We start from the raw sequence: 20868 nt of genomic DNA, 5'->3' as shown, positions 1-20868 counted from the left end.
GACTGGTCAGTGGGTTTAATGTGGCAGTCAGAAATCGTAAGTTTTTGTTCTGTGGCTCACTAGGATGGAGAAAACATAAGAGTACACGTCTCATAATCAGGAGGGAGGACTTTCAATGTAGTCAACATAAAGAAACAGTAACCGGTGATTGTGCTGGCATGTGGCTTAGCAGGGAAAGGTACTTGCCACCCAATCTGGTGACCTGAGCTGAGCCCTAGGACCTACATGGTAGAAGACACAAACTGACCACTGAGAGCAGTCCCCTGCCACGTGTGTCTGGTGGCACACACCCACACAAGCACACATAAGTACACTAAATACATGTAACTTAAAATTTAAAAAAATAGTTGAAGGCGGAGGATCTGCTAGCTATCCTGATATAATTAGTACACCGTGTGTACATTAGCTGTAACGTCATATCGCACTCCATAAATGTGTATAATCACTGTCAGTAAAAGTAAATTGTGCTTAATAAGAAAAGAGAAAGCAATCTAGTCGATAGGTGGACTTATGTATACATTAGTAATATTATTTCTAGCTGTATTAATTAGTTACTTTGTTTACTGTAAGAGTTATGGCTACAGAAAAGTCAGAACTTTTGAATGCATGTGTCTGTGTGAGATGGGGAGGCAGAGTGAGGCAGACAGAGCCGGGGTGACTGCGTCAGAAATTGAGGCAAATGATGCACCACAGTTAGAAGAAACAGTGACACAGCCCTGTCCACCAACACCAACCCATGTGTCGTCAGGCTACAATGTCACCAGACGGGAACTAACGCCTGACTTATGTGCAGCGCAAACATAACTGTCCCCAAGACTTGCCTGGCAGCCGGTGAACGTGTCAGTGTGTTCTCTGTTGTTGTTTATCATTTATTTGATCTGTGTTTTACCTACGTGTATGGATGTGAACCACATGCTTGCCTGGGCAGACTCCGTAGGATTTGAGCTTTGAGACCGTTGTGAGCTGCCATGTGATTCGGGAGCAGCAAATGCTATTAACCGCTGAGCCATCTCTCCAGCTTCCAGTCATTGTTCTTAGAGTCACACAGGAGGTTGGGGAAGCCCATACTTTAGCCGGGGAAGGTTACAGACATCGGTTTTGTCAAGTTTTCCTCTTCCTTTCCTCTGACATTTTCTAGTTTCAAAACCGTGGTGGTTTGGGTTTCTGAAATGGCACAGCGGGGGCACCCACGGGCAGGGTGGGGTGGAGTGGGGGGCGGGTGGAGTGGGGGGCGGGGTGGGGTGGAGTTGGGGGGGCGGGATCATTACGCAGAAGGCCGACAAGGTCAGCACGTAAGCACGCAGGGGCGTGCTGCCCCCTGCAGGACACTGGTCGCCTGCAGCCCCTGGCTCTCTTAGAGCGCAGTCCTGTGTAGCGCTGTAGTATTTTTTTCTTTCCACTGTGTGACGCTGCCAAGTGTCGCTGTCTTGCCTGCGAAGGGCAGCGAAAACTTCATGACTGAAGAATCAGGCATAAAAGGAGATGTCAGGGAGGTAGGAAAAGGGGGAGGTCCGGGAAGAAAGCTAGTGAGTTTTCTGCCCTCGGGCCTTCCCTAGGCTTCCCCACCTGACCCTTCAATGAGGGAAGTTCCTCCAACTCTTGGGATGCAGCCAATAGTTTCCAAACCTGGCTCCCCACACAATTACAGGCACTAGATTGCATCCTAACGAACTCTGGTTCCTAAATTTGGGGAGACGCCTGGTCACCTTTGTGGTGATATTGTGTTCCTCAACATATTGTGCACCCTAATAAACTTATCTGGGGTCAAAGAACAGAACAGCCTCTAGACAGACATAGAGGCCAGAAAATGGTGGCACTCACACCTTTAATCCTAGCATTCAGGAGGCAGAGATTCATCCAGATCTCTGTGAGTTCAAAGCCACACTGGAAACCTCCAGGCATGGTGACACACGCCTTTAATCTCGGGAACTGGTGGCAGGAAAGGTATATAAGGTGTGAAGATCGGGAACTAAGGTTTGTTAAGCTTTTAGGCTTTTAGTAGCAGTTCAGCTGAGATCGCTTCGGATGAGGAGAACTCAGAGGCTTCCAGTTTGAGGAAACAGGATCAGCTGAGGAATTGGTGAGGTGAGGTTGGCTGGCTTGTTCTGTTTCTCTGATCTTCCAGCATTCACCCGAATATCTGGCTCCCGTGTTTGTTTTTATTAAAAAGACCTTTTAAGATTCGTGTTACACACCTCTCCCTAAAATCTCTCCAGATGATCTTGATGTGTGGTTTATAAAGAAATGCGAGAGCAGAGGCCATTTTAAGGGGCTTGGTCCTTGTGGGATTCTGTGAACAGGGCTTCCTTTTCTCAGTTCAGTAACAAGCAACAGAATTGCCCATGTGCAGATGCGTTCTCCAGAAGACAGGCACACAGCTTTGGAGGACCCCCACCGTACCCCCTAGGGATCTGCTTGCTGAGCATAGTCTGTTCAGTTTCCTGCAGCCCATTTAGTTAGTGCAGTGGCCCTGTGACCCACCATGCCACTGATTCCAGGAACCAGCCCTCACTGCCCCCCTCTGTGCTTCCTAGGGAGGGAAATAGGACAGGGCCTGGCTGTCCTCAGCATCATTCAGACCTGGGTTTGAGTCCTGACTTCACAATTGGCTACCTGTGGGGTGATTTTAAATGTCTACTAACATTTCCTAATCCTGCCTGCAGTAGGAGACAGTCACCTGCCTCAGTAAGCCTGAAATGTGATCCCGGGTGTCCTGAGCACCCTGGCTGCCTGTGGGGTCCAGTGTTAGCTCTTCCCAGCAGTGGGGACAGCCATGCTGCTCTTGTGACACCAGATCTCTGCAATGTCCCCACCCAGTGACCAGAACCAACGGTGCACGTGGTTTTCATGCCCCGCATGGAGGACAGCTGCTTAGTCTTGGCGCCAACATCCTGTGAAGAAAAGAAAGCCAAGACCTGTCCATCCTCCTGAGAACCAAGGCAGGTAGGCACTATCCATTTGTCCATCCATCCTTCTCTCTCCAGAATGATATCTCTGTAGCTTACTCCCACAGAGGCTTTCAAATATCGGTGCTCAGCAGAACATTCATCAAAGTGCTGCTTCCTCAACGAGTCTGCAAGTTTCTCCTGGTGTGGAGCCAGGCATCCACAATTTAACAACCACTCAGATCACAGTTGGAGAAACGCCACTTTAAGAATTTCCTAGTCCTTAGTGGGGCGGTGGTGGCGCAGGCCTTTATTCCCAGCACTCAGGAGGCAGAAGCAGGCAGATCTCTGAGTTTGAGGCCAGCCTGCTCTACATAGTGAGTTCCAGGACAGCCAAGGTTACACAGAGAAACCTTGTTTCAAACCCCTCCCCCACCCCCACCCACTGAAACATTTTTCTAGTCCCGGGGTATGCCCACCAGTTCTCAGGGGCCAAGCAACAATGTGCATGCGTGAAGAACCAGGAAAGAGAAAGGGGAAGAATTTACGTGCTGAAGCTCTTCACAGTTTCCTCTCCCACTTGAGACCAAATTCTTAATGCACTTTAAAACAAGTTCTTGGATGAGTGAAAACTGCATGTAAGTCCCTAAAGGGAAAAGACCAGCTCAGTGACTCACAGGGCGGAGCGAAGGAGTCTGAGACCCCTGCAGAGGTCGCCTGGGGACCTGCTCTGTCCCAGCTTCATAGGGTTGGGGGTGGTGCTAACAGTCCCTTTCTGTGGCTCGGAACTAAACCCAACAACTCACTGAGGAGAAGGTGTGTGTGTCAGGGTGTAGGTGTGGAGGTCAGAGGACAACATGCAGGAGTCAGTTCTCTTCTCCCACGTGCGGGTCCAGGACTTGATGGCCAATGCTTCTACCCTCTGAGGTATCTTACTAATGTAGCTCCACCACTTCTTCTGAAGCAAGGCTTCACTCTGGTCTCATTGGCAGAAACCTTCCAGCTGCGCCCTCCCAAGTACTAAGATTGTAGGCACAAAATCTTGCTATGTAGCCCAAGCTGGGCTAGAACCAATGATTGTTCTGCCTCAGCTTTGAAAGCTCTGAGACCACGCATGGGCATCACCACGCCCGGCTAAAACAATCTGGTATAAAATATGAGGAAAACATTTGAGTTGGCAACTTACCAAATAGATTTCAGTAAGTGAACACACAAAAGACGTCAACATCATGAGCGGATAGTTGAAACACAAACACAATGAAGAGCAGAACATCCAACAACCCCCAAACCCATGACACGTGTCAGCAAGGATGCGAAGCCACCAGAGCTTTCACACACTGCTGATAAAGATGTGAAGGGCTGGGCTGGGCATGTAGCTCAGTTGGCATATGTTTGCCTGGTGTGTGCAAGGCCTACCTAGCACCGTGGGGGTGCACATCTGTAATCCTAGGGCTTGAGAGGTGGGGGTGCACATCTGTAATCCTAGGGCTTGAGAGGTGGGGGTGCACATCTGTAATCCTAGGGCTTGAGGGGTGGGGGTGCACATCTGTAATCCTAGGCTTGAGGGGTGGGGTGCACATCTGTAATCCTAGGCTTGAGGGGTGGGGGTGCACATCTGTAATCCTAGGGCTTGAGGGGTGGGGGGGTGCACATCTGTAATCCTAGGGCTTGAGAGGTGGGGTGCACATCTGTAATCCTAGGGCTTGAGGGGTGGGGGTGCACATCTGTAATCCTAGTGCTTGAGGGGTGGGGGTGCACATCTGTAAACCTAGGGCTTGAGAGGTGGGGTGCACATCTGTAATCCTAGTGATTGAGAGGTGGGGGTGCACATCTGTAATCCTAGGGCTTGAGGGGTGGGGGCAGAAGGGTCAGAAGTGAGTTTATAGCCAGTCTGGGGTACATGGAACCACGACTTAAAAAAAGAAAGACAATTGTTCCACCACTTTGGAAACGTCTAGCAGTTTCTTAAAATGCAAGAGTACGTCTCACACATGGCTATTTCTGCATCACTTAACCCAAAGTAAACGGGAGTGTGTTACCACTGAAAGACACCAAATACTCGCAGCAGCTCAATTTTTTTCATAGTGAACACACAAACAAGAGAACTGGAAATAGTTCGGTGACCATCCACAGATGACTGAAAAATCGTCCAATACTCAGTGGAAAAGTTATCCACAATGAGAAGAAATGAATTCATGGTTAATGCAACAGCACTGAAGGATCTCGGGTTGAGACTTTTTGAGACACACAGAGAAAAAAAAAATCTAAGCAAAAACCTATCACAAACTGGGTGATTCCATTTATATAAGATTATGAAAATTAGGTACTGGAGAGATGGCTCAGCAGTTAAGAGCACTGGCTGCCCTTCCAGAAGACCTGGGTTCAATTCCCAGCACCCACATGGCAGTTCACAACTGTCTGTAACTCCAGTTCCAGGGGACCCGGCACCCTCACACAGACATACATGCAAGCAAAACACCAATCAATGCTCATAAGATGAAAATAAACAATTTAAAAGACTATAAAAATTAAACATTAGGGGCTGGAGAGATGGCTCAGAGGTTAAGAACAGGACTGTTCTTCCAGAGGTCCTGAGTTCAATTCCCAGTAACCACAACCATCTGTAATGAGATCTGGTGCCCTCTTCTGATATGCAGGCATATGTGTAGACAGAACACTGCATACATAATAAACAAATCTTTAAAAAAAATAAACATTAGTATGTAGCAACACAAAGTACAACAAGTATGCTAATATATGCATGAAATCCCAGCACTCTCAAGGGCAGGGCAGGCAGATTGCATTAGGGTCAAAGTTAGCCTGGGGTACATAGTGAGTTGAGAGCCAATCTGGGCTACAGAGTGAGACTGCCATCTTAAAAAAGAAAGAAAGAAAAGTAGGCAAAGAAAGGAAAAAAAATCTGGAGGAGAGGGTGACACAGGCCCCACGGTCTGCTATAATCTCAGAACGGCTCTCAGAAGAGGTGATCAATGCCTGAACATCTCTAACCTTAACAGCAAGTGCAGCAGGTTGACAAAGCGGGGACGGGGCGGGGGCGCCCCGAGTCCGATCCGTCATGGAAGGGTTGGCTCACTTGGGGAGGTGTCCACGTCAGTGAGAGGGAGACCGACAGAGGCTGAGAAAACCTTCGTTGTATTTCAGCAACGAGCACGTTCAAGAGCGGAAGTGGGGGCGGGGATCCGGACGGCTTGACCCAGCACCGGCAGAAGGAAAGGCCTGGAAGCCCTCTCTTCTTGGCACTGCGGTGAAGCCGAGCGGCAGTGAGGTGTCATTTTGAGAGGATCCTTGCTGTACAGCCAGCGACTCTATGAACTGTATTCTGGGGAAATTCAGAGCAACAATCGCAAGACAATACCTTGTTACACTGGAAGCCGGCCAACAGAATCCCTTTAGACCACAGGGAAGGGACCTTGAGTCTCTAGCTAAACGACCAGTCCATAGATGGTGGACTTCCAGGCTATATTCCCACATGGCTTCCCTCTAGGCGCTCTTCTGTATCTCTGGGGGAAAATTAACCACTATATTGTTGTAGGTGCTGGGAATCAAACCCAAGGCCTTGGGCACGGTAGGTAAGTGTTCCACCAATAAGCTGCTCCACCAATAAACACCAATAAGTGTTCCACCAATAAACATCCCCAGCTGGTCTACATTCCCAATGGAGCTTACTCCGAGCCATGAGTCTGTCTGGCACTAGTGTTTGACCTAAGCCCCTGCTAGTTCCTGATAGTGGGACCTACCCTCACCCATGTAACAAACAGGTCAGCAGGATTCCAGCCCCAAGTCCAGTGCAAGTCTTGTATCTACAAAGTGTTGGTTATATCTCCAGTGCTTTTATCCTTCAGCTTCTAAAATGAGGAAGTTCCCCTTCAAGAAGGAGACCAGAAAGATTAATATTCCACTCTGGGAGCAGTGTAGAGACCATACCGAGTCCATTAACTGAGTGTTGACTTCTAAATGAGTCTTCAGCTCTCCCACAACCTAGCCCCAGTGGACTATTGTAAAGACTTCAAATGGAAGGAGATAGTTAGTGATGGGCTGGTGAGACAGACAGCTCAGCAGGCCCGATGACCTGAGTTCAACCCCTGGATCTCACAATGGAAGGAGAGAACCAACAAGTTATCTTCTGACCTCCGCAAGTACACCATGGCACACAGCTGCCTGCACTCACACACACCGCACACATGCACATGATACAAGGTTGTTTTAAAGAATATAGCCAGTTTTCAGAAAATTGGGAATCTATCTACCTCAAGACCCAGCCATACCACTCTTGGGCATATTGTTGGTTAAATGGTGTGCTGCTTATGGCAGAAGAGAGTGCTGATCAGAAGAATCACAAGCCATGGTTACCTTTTAGAACTTTATGGGGGGGAGGGGCAGACGGAAGGAGAGAGCGGGAAAGAGAAGAGGGCACACAGAGGGCCCACCTGCTTTTTAGGCTGGGATGCCATCACAGGCTGGTGACGTAATTAAGGACAGAATCCTTACACATATACCCAAGGAATGCTCAATCATACCACAAAGAAACATGCTCAACTATGTTCATAGCAGAACTATTTGTAATAGCGAGAACCTGGAAACAACCTAGATACCAGTCAACCAAAGAATGGATTAAGAAAATGTGGTACATATACACAATGGAGTACTACTCAGCAGAGAAAAACAATGACAGCATTTGCAGACAAATGGATGGAACTAGAAAATATCCTGATTGAGGTAACCCAAACCCAGAAGGACAAACATGGTATGTACTCACTCATAAGTGGATTCTAGATATAAAGCAAAGAACAATCAGACTGCAACCCACAGAACCAGGGAGGCTATATGGCAGGGGGGACCCTAGGATGACTGTGGCTTAGAATAAGTTTTTGTTTTACTCAAAAATAAATAAACAACAACAAAAAAAAAAACAAGGGAAAAAAGAATATAGCCAGTTTTAAAAATCCAATCAGTGAAATAACCCCAGAAGTCTCACAGCAGTTACATAAGAACCATAAAAACTAAAGCAGGAGAACCCCACCTTGGCATTAAAAAGTACTAATTCTACACTGATGACTTCCTGTGGGAATGAACTAGAAGAAATCCCAGACAAGGAATGTATAAGAATGATCATAAAGATATATTGTTTTTTCTTTTGAGACAGGGTTTCTCTGTGTGGCTCTGGTTGCCTGGAACTCACTCTGTAGACTGTTCTGCCCAGATTAGGACCCCCAAAGAGACCACTGGAGACCGAAGATGTCCAGAATGCAATAGCAAGGTTTATTTGACTCAGCGCAAGTGCATGCTTAGTTCAAGCTAGCAGGGCACGCTCCTCCACCACGCCTGACGCAAACCCCACAAAATTCCTTCGAGGGGAGGGGGTTAGTATGGGTCCATCCTTGATTAGTCCAGTTTTTCCTGGGCCTGGACTTTGTCTTATTTCAGCTTATCTGTTTGCCCTGTCAGGAGTTTTACAACCCATCTCCAGGATCTGGTCATGTTATTTCCCGAGAGGGGCATCTCGTGGTTAATTGGTCATCACCAGACATCCGACTTTGTTCTCTTGAAAACTCCTGACTTCACCCTCTCCAGGAAGGGGGAACTGACTCAGTTCTGTTTATCTTTAAGAGATCTCTTCCCTCAGCTCTTTTGGGTTTCTGGGGGAACTGTGTCTGGGCCTTTGGTGGGGGGTCTTTCAAGACTAGGCTGGCCTCAAACTCAGAGATCTGGCTGCCTCTGCCTCCCAAGTGCTGGGAGGCGTCCACCACCACACCTGGCTCATACCAATATTTAAGAGTATACAAATAGACCCTAAGTGAATTAAAACAGAATATAGATAAAGTAAGTAAATAAACCCAGGGTTTGAAATAGGAATCAATAAAGATAGAAATATTGAAAAATTTTAGAAGTTTAGAGATAAAAGATTCAGTAATCCAAAAACAAAACAGCCAGGGGTGGTAGTATGCACCTTTAATTAATCCCAGCACTCTCAGGAGGCAGAGGCAGGTGAATCTCTGAGAGTGAGAGGCCAGCTAAACCCGTCTCAAAATAAAACAAACAGGCAAACAAAACTTCAATAGAAAGCCTCACCAATAGAACGGACCAAGTGGAAGAAAGACTCTCAGGCATGGGATTCAGACAGCGACAAACACAAAATGATAAGAAAATGTGAAAAAATAAGCCAACTATTTAAGATGCCATTGAAACAATCCAATTTCTGAATCACAGAGATAATAAAACAAGGAGATGCTGAGGCTGGGCGTGTAAGCAGCAGGGACTGTGGTCCACCAGTACAGCATCGAGAGGCAAAGCAGGTTCTTCTGGCATGCATGCCTTAAACCTGGCTGTCCGTCACAGCAGGGAGGGCCAAGGGCTGGGCACATCCTCCATCTGTTCTCATTCTCCTGACTATGTAGCATGGTAAGCCTTGTTGCTCTGCATGACTGTGATGCTGTTAAGTCAAAACAGAGTATCCAAAGAGGGGTAATAGGCTGGAGAGATGGCTCAGCAGTTAAAAGTGTTTATTGTTCTTGCTGAGGACCTGAGTTCAATTCCCAGCCTGATTTCTGGAGGTTCTTTGGCCCTGTGAGCACTGCATGCTCATGCACAGGCACATACATTTCTCTCTCAATCTCTCTGTCTCTTTTCTTTTTTCTTTTTGGTTTTTCGAGACAGGGTTTCTCTGTGTAGCTTTGTGCCTTTCCTGGAACACGCGTTGGAGACCAGGTTGGCCTCAAACTCACAGAGATCCGCCTGCCTCTGCCTCCCGAGTGCTGGGATTAAAGGCATGTGCCACCACTGCCCGGCTCTTTCTTTCTTTCTTTCTTTCTTTCTTTCTTTCTTTCTTTCTTTCTTTCTTTCTTTCTTTCTTTCTTTCTTTCTTTCTCTCTTTCTTTATTCCTTTTTTTGTAAAGAGAGAAGGATAGTTCAAGCAAGAGGAAATAGGATAGATCTGTTTCACAATAACATGGATATATTTAACAACACTTAACATGTTTTTTTTTCCTTTTATTTTTTTTTACAATACCATTCAGTTCTACATATCAGCCACGGGTTCCCCTGTTCTCCCCCCTCCCACCCTCTCCCCTTCCCCCCAGCTCACCCCTTATTCCCACCTCCTCCGGGGCAAAGCCTCCCCCGAGGACTGCGATCAACCTGGCAGACTCAGTCCAGACAGGTCCAGTCCCCTCCTCCCAGACTGAGCCAAGCGACCCTGCATAAGCCCCAGGTTTCAAACAGCCAACTCATGCAATGAGCACAGGACTCGGTCCCACTGCCTAGATGCCTCCCAAAGAGATCAAGCCAATCAACTGTCACACCTATTCAGAGGCCTGATCCAGCTGGGGGCCCCTCAGCCTTTGGTTCATCACTTAACATGTTATGTGCTTTTATCACAATAAATAAATGGAAGCCTGGAGATGCAGCTCAGAACCTATCTCGAACAAGGCCCTGGGTTTAATTTCCAACACTGTGAGGAAGGGGAGAGCAGAAAGCAATCTGTTGTGTGTCAGCAACAGCAGCAGCTCAAGATGAGGCTAGAACAGCGAAGACCACCATGCTTTGATTTGTCCAGACAAGGAGAGAGCAGCCACTAAGCCCACATGCTGTTAACATGAATCCGGAAGACTAGTGACCATGTGAATTTGCCCCAAACCCAATTAGTTCTCCCAGAAGCCCCCGGGGTGTTTCTCCTCCAGACTCCAGAAGAAATATGTTTCATGCCTATGTTTTTAAGTCAACACCAGGTGATACAGAAATATGTTCTTTTCCCAGGCTCTTTTTCTATTTCCATCAGGGAGGCCGAGGAGAATTCATATGGCTGAGGGAGCCGAGCAGAACAAGTTTTCTTAGGATAAATCTTTTTTTGAAAAACAGATTCTTTTTTTTTTTTAGTGAAGGATCAGACTGGGTGGTCCCGTTGCTCCCATTTGAAATATGCCTAGACTCAGAGGTGTGAGGAAAGAAATGGCCGTCCACTGTGGATGGACCTGCGGTCTCATTAAGAGCCACAATTTTATGGTTTGTTTTTCTCAATCTTTTCTGCAAGCCCTTGGTATTGATCATGCCATTTCTGTCCATGCTTCAGAGGTTTGCATTTTCTCCAGACCGAGAGAAATTCAGACCATGAGGGGGCATTTAAGCTCATCATTATCAAATTAGTCCAAAGTCTCTTTTTTAAATAGCTTGTCTTTCCAGTGTTGACATTTTCTGTTACACTTAGAGGATCAATAGGTCAGTTTTTCTACCCAGCTCCAAGAATGGCATTCTTCTCCTTGTGCATAAGGAGACGTTTCTCCTTCCTTCAATATTTCATCCTCTTTTTTTGTACCAAGCCCCAGCCCTTCCCTGTGCTCAGACCCCTCTGGTTCACCCTATCAGTCTCTGGGAGTTTCATCACGCCAACAGCCTGGGCAATGAAAGCCTGTTCACACCATCCTATCCAGAGTGTCTTCATTTTAATTCAAGGAGTCTGTGGAGCCCAGGTCATTGCTCCGGGACTGCTCTGCTTGCTTTAAAATTTATCTAATGCAGAGTTTTGTGTTTTTATTTTTGTTTTTACAAAGGTAAAGTAAAGAGATTTACAATGAGCCCCTACCACCTGCCCTCATCTATGGTGATATTTTATTTGTATTCAAATGTAATTTGTATGTTAATAAATAAAGTTGCCCAGGGTCAGAGCTATTAGCAAGCCATAGGAAAACAGGGCAGTGTGGTGTACACTTGTAATCCAGCACTTGGTAAGCAGAGCTAGGTAAGTCTCTGTGTGTTCAGGGATACAGCCAGTTTTGGATACACATGTCTTTAATCTCAATACCAATCAATAGAAAACCTGGAGGTCTATACAGACAGGCCATGATGAGGCAGTCATGTGGTTGGGTTTACAACCAATGAGAAGCAGAACAGAAACACTATAAAAAGACAGACAAACAGGAAGTGTTCTGGTTCGAGAGGTAGGACCACTGCAGGAGGAAGGGTAAGGTTTAGCTCTTAGCTCTGACCTCTTGGCTTTCTTCTTTGCATTGGTTCTGCGCACAGAGCGCATGAATATTTCAAATCTAGACCACAGAGGTCAGCGACTCGATCAGAGGGCAACACAAAACTCTCTGCCTGCACAGTGACTGGGCAAGAAGCTGCTACAATGCCAGACTTCCCGGGCAGCGGCCTGGACTGCCCCTCAGTGGCCTTTACTCAGAGGCCAGGAGAAGGCAGCAGGTCCTGAGTCCCTCCCCATCTTCATTTGAATGCCAAGGGCCAAGGCTTTCCTGCAGCCGCTTTCTCAGCAGGGCTTGCTGCAGCACACAGAGCAGGATGGAAATGGGCCCGAGGGAGGAGAGCCAGCGTGGTTCTGCAAGATCCCCTGGAGTACAGACAGCGCGTCCCTGGCAGGGGAAGAGACTGTTCTTTGCAGACTTCAGGTTTTCTTGGGAAGGGCTCTTCTGCCTGAGTTTGCCTTTGCACAGATCCATGAAGTCCAGTTGCCCCAGGGCTGGTTCCTGGGCCTTTGCCAAGAGCTATCTGACAAAGGTTAGATTTATGCTAATGTGGGATTTTGTTATGTGCTTTAACATAAGGACTATCTTTAAAATGGACACACCTTTTTTTCTTTGTTGTTTGCAGTGTTGAGGACTGAACCAGAACCTTATGAATGCCAAACTAACACTCCACCACTGAGCTGCATTTCTGGACTCTTTTTTTTTTTTTTAGAAAGATCTTGCTAGACATCATCTGTGTATATGTATGAATATGTGTGTGGAGACAGGGTGCCTGTGTTTGTATGTGCATATAGAAGCCAGAAGAAGACATCAGCTTTTCTCCTCGGTTACTCTATGCATTCCTTTCCAGGCAAGGTCTCTCCCTGAACCTGGGCCTCGCATCTTCTTGCCTAGGCTGGAAGCCAGGACACCCCAGTGATCCTTCTGCCTCTGTCCCGCTTAGAGCTGGGTGATAGGTTGTGTAGGACCCTGTCAGGGACAAGGACAGAATCTCTAGTTAGTGGAAAAATATAGACCCCCATAAGACAGGGAACTAGAACATCTTAGGGTCAGGTTGCCTAGCAACAGGACATTGAGTCAGAGCCCTTGACCTTTTCACCCTGTAAACATCCTACACAAACATCCTGTTAGCTTGCCCCACCATGTAGATAACAGCTTCTTGCTTCCCCCTACCCTGCAGGAACTATATAAACCCTCCTGGAGAAAAATAAAGTTGCACCTTGATCAGAATCTTGTCTTGGTGTATTTCCTTTGTGCCTCATGTCCCTATCATTCCGTCCTTAGGGTGGTCGATAACCCGTCGAAGCCCTGCTGGCCGAGGCAGGACCCCATCCTGTTCCATGAGCGCTGGGATCCAAAAATCTTGTCCCAATGATCGTGCAACTGCTCTTCACCACCGAGGCATCTCTCCAGCCACCAGCCAGCCTTTCTTTTCTCCTAACTGTCCATATACATTTATGTTATATTGAATTTCATAGTGATTTTCGGTTCCAACCACAAAGCTCACCTTCAGGAGACTGAGGCAGAAGGATTGCCATGAGTTCAACACCAGACTACACAGTGAGTTTCAAGATCAGCCTGGGCTACATAGTGAGAACTTGTCTCTACAAACAAGAACTCTATGAGACAATTCATATTAAAATCATTTCAGATTGTTTACAGGGCTGAACTCCCTCTGATGAAAGAGACGTACAAGGCTCTGTCATTCCCCACTTTTCCTTTGGAACTCATATTAGGCTCCAGTCTCCCCTGCAGCGGGTCCCCAACAGTCTCCGGGTCCCCACCAGTTCCCCCTGCAGCGGGTCCCCAACAGTCTCCGGGTCCCCACCAGTTCCCCCTGCAGCGGGTCCCCACCAGTCTCCCCTGCAGCGGGTCCCCACCAGTCACCCCTGCAGCGGGTCCCCACCAGTCACCCCTGCAGCGGATCCCCACCAGTCTCCACTGCAGCAGGTCCTCTTTCCTATGTGTCTCATGAGTCCACACTAGTTGATTTTGTTACCAAAGTTATTGAGGGTTAATTCCTTGATCCATCAGCCCCAATAAGACGGGTTCAGACACCCAACCTTACTAATCCAATTAAACAAACAAGTGACAGGCAGGAAAAGGAGTTTTGTGACCATATTACTGGGAGCGTTGAGGAGTCCCCTAGTCACCAAGTGACAACGGGAACCCAGGGTCCCTTCCTCTGGCTCCTAGTCGCATTCATAAAAGGGTTTGAGAATGGACTAAAGGGAAGCGTGAGAGCAATTTTATTAGGGCTTAAAAACACACACACACAACAACACACTTTTAAAAATTGAAAACTTTATATAAAAAAAAAAAACCTTTGCAGCCAGGCAGTGGTGGTGCATGCCTTTAGTCCTAGCACTCAGAAGGCAGAAACAGGTGGATCTCTGTAAGTTTGAGGCCAGCCTGGTCTACAGAGTGAGTTCCAGGACATCCAAAGCTACACAAAGAAACCCTGTCTTGGAAAAAAAAAATCCCAGCCAGCCAGTGGTGTCACATGCTTTTAATATCAGCATTCAGGAGTTGGAGGCAGGTGGATCTCTGAGTTCAAAGCCAGCTTGGTCTATAGAACAAGTTCCAGGACAGCCAGGGCTACACAGAGAAACCCTGTCTCAAAAAACCGAAAAAGAAAAAGAAAATAAAATCACACACCCAACTTAACCAGATCCTAAGCCTATACATCTCAAATGAACTTCCACACAGTTAGAATGGCCATTCTGAAGCCTTGGAGCTTCACATTAGATTTTACACTTTCACTATCAAATGTATTCTATGCAAACCAAACCCCAGGCAGGCAAGCTGGAAATTTCATCAGCTGCCCAGAGGAGGAGAATGGAGGAGAGAGGGGGAAAACGTTGTCTGAATTAAACCAGCACGAGGTCAGTCATATGGTGGCAGGCAGCCGCATGGAGAAGGGACTTTACAGAAAGAGTAATCAAGTCCAGAGTACCAGAAAAAGAGTTCTTAGGTTCTGGCAGCATCTGAAAGAAAGAGACAGGAAAAAGGAAAAGGAGAGGTTACACCTTTATGCATCAGAGGGATGGGCAGACTCAGCCAAACCTTATGGTCCTGCACAGACCATTATAGGGAGTGGGAATTCTGGGAAGGAAGGGTACAGGGTCTCAGTAAAGGGACCATTATTCTACCTCTCTCTTAGCAGCACTTAAGGTAAACCCACCTTCCTATGGGCATTTCCACCTTCCTGATGGATGGTCCCTTTGTCAGGTTGGGGACTACCCAAGTGGGTTAACTCTTTTTTGTTTGTTTGTTTTTTGTTTTTTCGAGACAGGGTTTCTCTGTGTAGTTTTGAGTCTTTCCTAGATCTCACTCTGTAGACCAGGCTGGCCTCGAACTCACAAAGATCCGCCTGCCTCTGCCTCCCCAGTGCTGGGATTAAAGGCGTGTGCCACCACCGCCCGGCAAGTGGGTTAACTCTTAAGGGATGAGACGATGACGTGTCCTACCTCAAAGTATATTCTGTTTTTCACTGTAAGAGTGAGCTGGTACAGCAGGTGAAGTCACTCGTCACCAAGTGACAATCTGAGTTCAATCCTCAGGCTCTACATGGTGGAAGGAGAGAACCAGCCCCTGTACGTTGTCCTCTGACCTCCACACACGTGCTGTAGCACACGCACAGAAATAAAGAAATAAATGCAAATTTGAAACAAGAAACAAAGAGATTTAGTCAGTGTCCTTACGCTGGGAAGGACAAAGCAATCCAGGGACTCCTCAAGTCTGTCCTCTCAGAGTCCCGATACAAGGGCAATGTTTAAGTAAGGCAAGAAATTCTCCTAAAGAAGTCTAGACTGACGTGCGGTCCCGCCCCTCAGTGGCATGCCATAGCGCCTCCTGTGAGGTGGTCTGACCAGTTGTCGGCATGGTGTGAAATCTCTTTCTGTCCGGAGCCAGGCTTCAGCTTTTTCCTTCTTCCAGTAGATTCCTGGGAGAAGTGCCAGATCCCCGGAGTGCCTTGTTTCCACAGTCCAGATAGCAGGAGAGGTGACATGAGGGTCTCTTTAGAGCAGTGGTTTCTCAACCTTCCTCATGCTGTGACCCTCATGTCGTGGTGACCCCCAACCATCAAGTTATTTTTGTTGCTACTTCATAACTGTAATTTTGCTACTGTTGTGAATCCTAATGTAAATATCTGTGTTTTCCGGTGGACGTAGGCGACCCCTGTGAAAGGGCCAGTTGACCCCCGTAGGGGTCGCGACCCACGGGTTGAGAACGGCTTCTTTAGCGCCTCCTTATCCTTCCCCGGCGTGCTCTCGCCCTTTCAGAATTTAGCTCTTCATTACTTGAACTTGAGTTTCTGTCCATGGTCCTCCTGAACAAATTCTCTGAACCGATGCTGGCTGTGTTCCTGGTTAACCCATCTGGAAGCGGGAGGGCACGCCGCCTGTGCTGATGAAGGTGAGACTTTTGCTCCAGCGAGGCCTTCTTGGAGAAGACTCCGTGAGTCTTACCCCTCTAAGTCAACCCCCTCCACGGAGCACCACTGTCTCTGGGCGTACCCACTGTTCTCGTTCAGGGTATTTCTTTTGCTACCCACATTGCTGGCCTTCTAGACACGGTTTCATATGGAGCACACAGTTATGGTCAAAGGCAAAGCCTAGGGGCAGGGCAGACGGGGCGGGCAGTAGAATCCAGACAGTCACCCTGCTCAAAGCAACCTCTGTTCTCAGAACCCAGCCCTCTCCCCCTTGAGATCACCCTTGCCGTCAAGCACACCTGACTTTAGACTTTCTTCTCAAGCCCGGGAAGTCCACCTGGCATTTGCTCTGGGTTTTTCCAGCCGTAGTCAACACTCTTGTAGAGTTCTTAGCTCCCCCACAGCATCTTCCCTTACTGGAAATGTCTACCTGTGTCTAAACAGGACTGAATAAAAGGTTACGATCTGTGGGAAACGGCCTAAGGAGTGAGAGCAGTGTCTGTAACCTGTGACTGAAATGCTGATTCTCCATCACCGACTTTGGGAAAATGCTTACGGCAAAATGATCCCAGACTATGATATATGGTAAGTTGTCACTTTATACCGAGGTCGCTAGTGGCTAAAATCACCATTTTCTTTATTTAATCACATCTGTTCTCCACCCACTGTCCTCTTCCACATGTTAATACCAGACCATAGAGGGCCAAAAGGGGGCAGTGTGTCCCACGCTGGTTAACGGTAGGTCTTTCCTCAGGTGAAGCTGCTTTTGGAAAGGCTCAGAGAACCGTATACCTTTCAAGTCATTTCTTACAGGGTGAGGCTATGGCAAACTTTCTGAGCTAGAGGAGATGGGGTGTGGACTGCATTTCTGGGGTGGGGGTGGGAAGAACAAGCTTCACCTATATTAAAGATCTTACAAGGCGTCGTTCGATTTGAGGCTACAGGGTGATGGATGAGCTCACCCGCGGGAGCCCAGCCTCTTGCTTACAGCTACTACAGAAGAAATGGCACTTGCCCTGCCCCCCTCCCCTCACCCCCCATTCACCCCCTTTCACTCCCCACCCCCACTATCTGTGAGTCTATAAATAGGCAGAGTTCCTGGGTGCCCAGTCAGATCCCAGGAGGGTGGCGAGTGTCAATTTCACTTCCCTCAGGGAGTCTCAGACCTCGGCTGTCAGACTCTGGGGTTCAGAGGACTGTGGCACACCACCCCGCCTACACACACACCATACAATGAATACACTTCTTTGTTGTTTTTTTTTTCTTGGGGCGGGGGGGGGGGGAGACAAGGTTTCTGTAACACGAATTGCTAAACAGTCTTATTTAAAAAAAAAAAAAAAAAAAAAAAAAAAAAGCCAGATATTGGGATAAAAGCTGAAAGATCAGAGGGATAGAACAAGCCAGCCACAAGTTCTTACCTCTAGGAAGTCCTCAGCCTAAGAGAAAGCTACTTCTTATATACCTTTTTGTGCCCCCTGCCTTCTTACTTCCTCTTTCCACCCAGCTCTATCACTTCCTGTCTGTCTGTAGAGACCTCCAGACCTCTATGGTTAACTAGTGCCGAGATTAAAGGCATGTGCCACCACGCCTGGCTCTGTTCCCAGTGTGGCCTTGAACTCACAGAGATCTGGATGAATCTCTGCCTCCCGAATGCTAGGATTAAAGGCCTGTGCTACCACTGCCTGACCTCTATGTTTAATATAGTGGCTGGCTTTTTCCTCTGATCTCCAGGCAAGCTTTATTTGTTAGAGCACAAATAAAATATCACCACAGGTCTCACTGTGTAGCCCTTGCTGTCCTGCAATTCACTCTGTAGACCAGGCTGGCCTCAAACTCACAGAGATGCACCTGCTTCTGCCTCCTGAGTGCTGGGACTAAAGGCGTGATGCCACTATGCCCTGCTCATTGAATACACCTTAACTAAATGTGTCTCTCTTCACTTCCCTCCAGTTCCCTTCCCTTCTCTGCCAGGAACAAAGGGCATCTTGGCTGCAGACTCTTGTGAAACCTCCCCTCTTCCTGCCGTGTCTGGCCTGACTCCTAATTCTAACCCTGTTCCTAGCCCTGAGAGAGTGGAGGGAGGAAGAAGTGGAAGGCATGCCGTCTGATCTTTGTGACAGTGGATGGGCAGTCTCAGATTCCATCTGGCTAGCTATACACCACTTACACCATGCATGCCTTTGATCTTACTAGGGAACCATATTGCCTAATGATAACATCCAAGATGTATGGATGTTAAATTCCTGGCAAACTCTGATACTATAAAAAATATACAGGACTTGAGAATCCTTTGCTGAGGGATTCCAAAATGCTTTATAAAAAAAAAAGACACTAATCATGCCTCTACTGCATCCATTGAGGTTGGTGAAAATTATTGTCCATGTTTTCATGACTTGAAGTGCAATACAGTTAAACAACATGTCCAGTGGAACAGCTTCAACAAGTCTCCAAAGTTCATTCTTCACAAGTTAATTCCCAGTGTAACAGTAGAGGAGAGACCCTGAAGGGATTGTTAGCTCAGGTGCACTTTGTCCTCATGAATAGATTGATGTTCTTAGCAGATATGGATTCATTGTCACCAGTGAGTTTATTATGAAAGCAGAAATCACTGTGGTGTTCTGAATGAGAATGCCCCCCCACCCCCCGCGCGCCCCCCATAGGTTCGTAGGTTTGGATGCTTGGTCACCAGGGAGTGATATTTGAAAGGATTAGAACATGTGGCCTTGTTGGAGGAAGTGTGTCACTGGGGGCGGGCTTTGAGGTTTTTAAAAGCCCAACCCTCTCTTCCTGCTGCCTGCAGATCCAGATGTAGAACTCTCACCTACTTCTCCAGCACCGTGTCTGTCTGCACACTGCCATACTCCCTGCCATGATGATAATGGACTAAACCTCTGAAACGTTTTCCTTTATCAGAGTTGCCATGGCCATGTGTCTCTTCACAGCAACAGAACAGTGCCTAAGACAGTCATAGCAAGTCTGTGCTCCTGTGGAAGGTCAAGCCCTGGCCCTGGGATGGAGGCTGGCATGCTAGCTTTAGAGACTTGACAGGACCTCATCTGAGTATTACCACAGAGAGGACACTCAGGTTATTGAAGCCAGGGATGAGAGAGATGGTTCTTTATACTTGAAGGGGCCTCAGAATCAGCACAGAACACACCCAGAGACTAAATTCTCAGCACAAAAGAGATTTTATTTACCCCAGAAGGATAAGCTCTGGATCAGGCAAAGACAGCAATGGCTGATAGGTACCTGACCATTTTAAGGGCTCTAGCCCTGGAAAAGAAGAAAGGGGGTGTCCCCCAGAGATGGTTGGGATGGCTGTCTTCAATTGGCTAGGAGGAAAACAAAGAAGATGAGGTAGTGGGCTTTTCACCATGTAGCCTGGTGGGTTTGAGAGACCAAATCAGGACCAAAAATGCTACTACTATTTTTTGATCTAAACAAAACAAAAAGAAAAGAAAAAGAGGAATATATTCAAATTATTTCCACCATCCACTAAATATGGCTACTTAATAAAAACAACTCTAAGCAGGTTTCCAAACTGAAACCCAGAAGGAAATCCTGCAACTCACTGTACTGATAACCCTTCAGCCAGACTCCTTTTTACACCGGGTACAGTGTGGCAGGATCTCAGGTATGGTGGGACTCAGTGGAGGAGGTGACACAGGCTCACAGCCACTGTAAGCAAGAAAGGGCCTACGTGTATTGTTGGAACACCCACAAAGAGATGGCAATCAGAGGGCCACACAGTCAGGTCTGAGTTTCTGATTAACATGTCACTTGAATCGAGCTTTAGAATCTTGAGAACAAGCTGGGCGTGGTGGCACACAGGAGCAGAGGCAGATGGATCTCTGTGAGTTCCAGGACAGCCAGGGCTGTTACACAAAGAAACCCTGTCTGGGGTGGGGAGGTGATGGTGGGGGGGGGTCTCAAAAATAGTGTTCCTTATTGAGATGTCACTCTCCTATGTGAATCTGAAATACACACAGGCCAGAAATATTCATCTAGACTTGTATAGGGACATGTAAGGATCAGAACTATGGAACAGAACTGGAAGGAAAAGAAGAGAAAATTGCATTTATTGTCCATAGGGTTTTTGTTGTTGTTTTTAGTGGGGTAGGGGTGGGGTTTGCTTGAGATGGGGTCTCACTATGTAGCCTTGGCTGGCTTGGAATTCTCTATGTAGACCAGGCTGGCCTCAGACTCATAAAGATCTGCCTGCCTGTGTCTTCTGAGCATTGAGATTAAAGTCATGCAGCACCATGCTTGTCTCATCCATATGTTATTAAGCAGGCATTTGATGACCTGTGGAATTACAATCTTGCAACAGACATTTGCAAAGGCTGTGCAGGTCAGCTGATCTGACCTACACAATTCCTCTGTGAGTTTTTTTCTATGAGACGGGAGACCTCAAAGGCAAGGCTACCTTAGAGTAGGTTGCTCCCAGTAGTCTCTATTCAGAAAGGCTATGCCTACTCCTACCTACTGAGCAACAGGGACAGGAAGGGCCCGTGGTCTTCAAAATACTGATGTTCTGATTTCTTCTGAACTT

Source organism: Peromyscus leucopus, chromosome 1, assembly GCF_004664715.2.
Source record: "Peromyscus leucopus breed LL Stock chromosome 1, UCI_PerLeu_2.1, whole genome shotgun sequence".
NCBI lineage: Eukaryota > Metazoa > Chordata > Mammalia > Rodentia > Cricetidae > Peromyscus > Peromyscus leucopus.
This window is presented reverse-complemented; position numbering follows the sequence as displayed.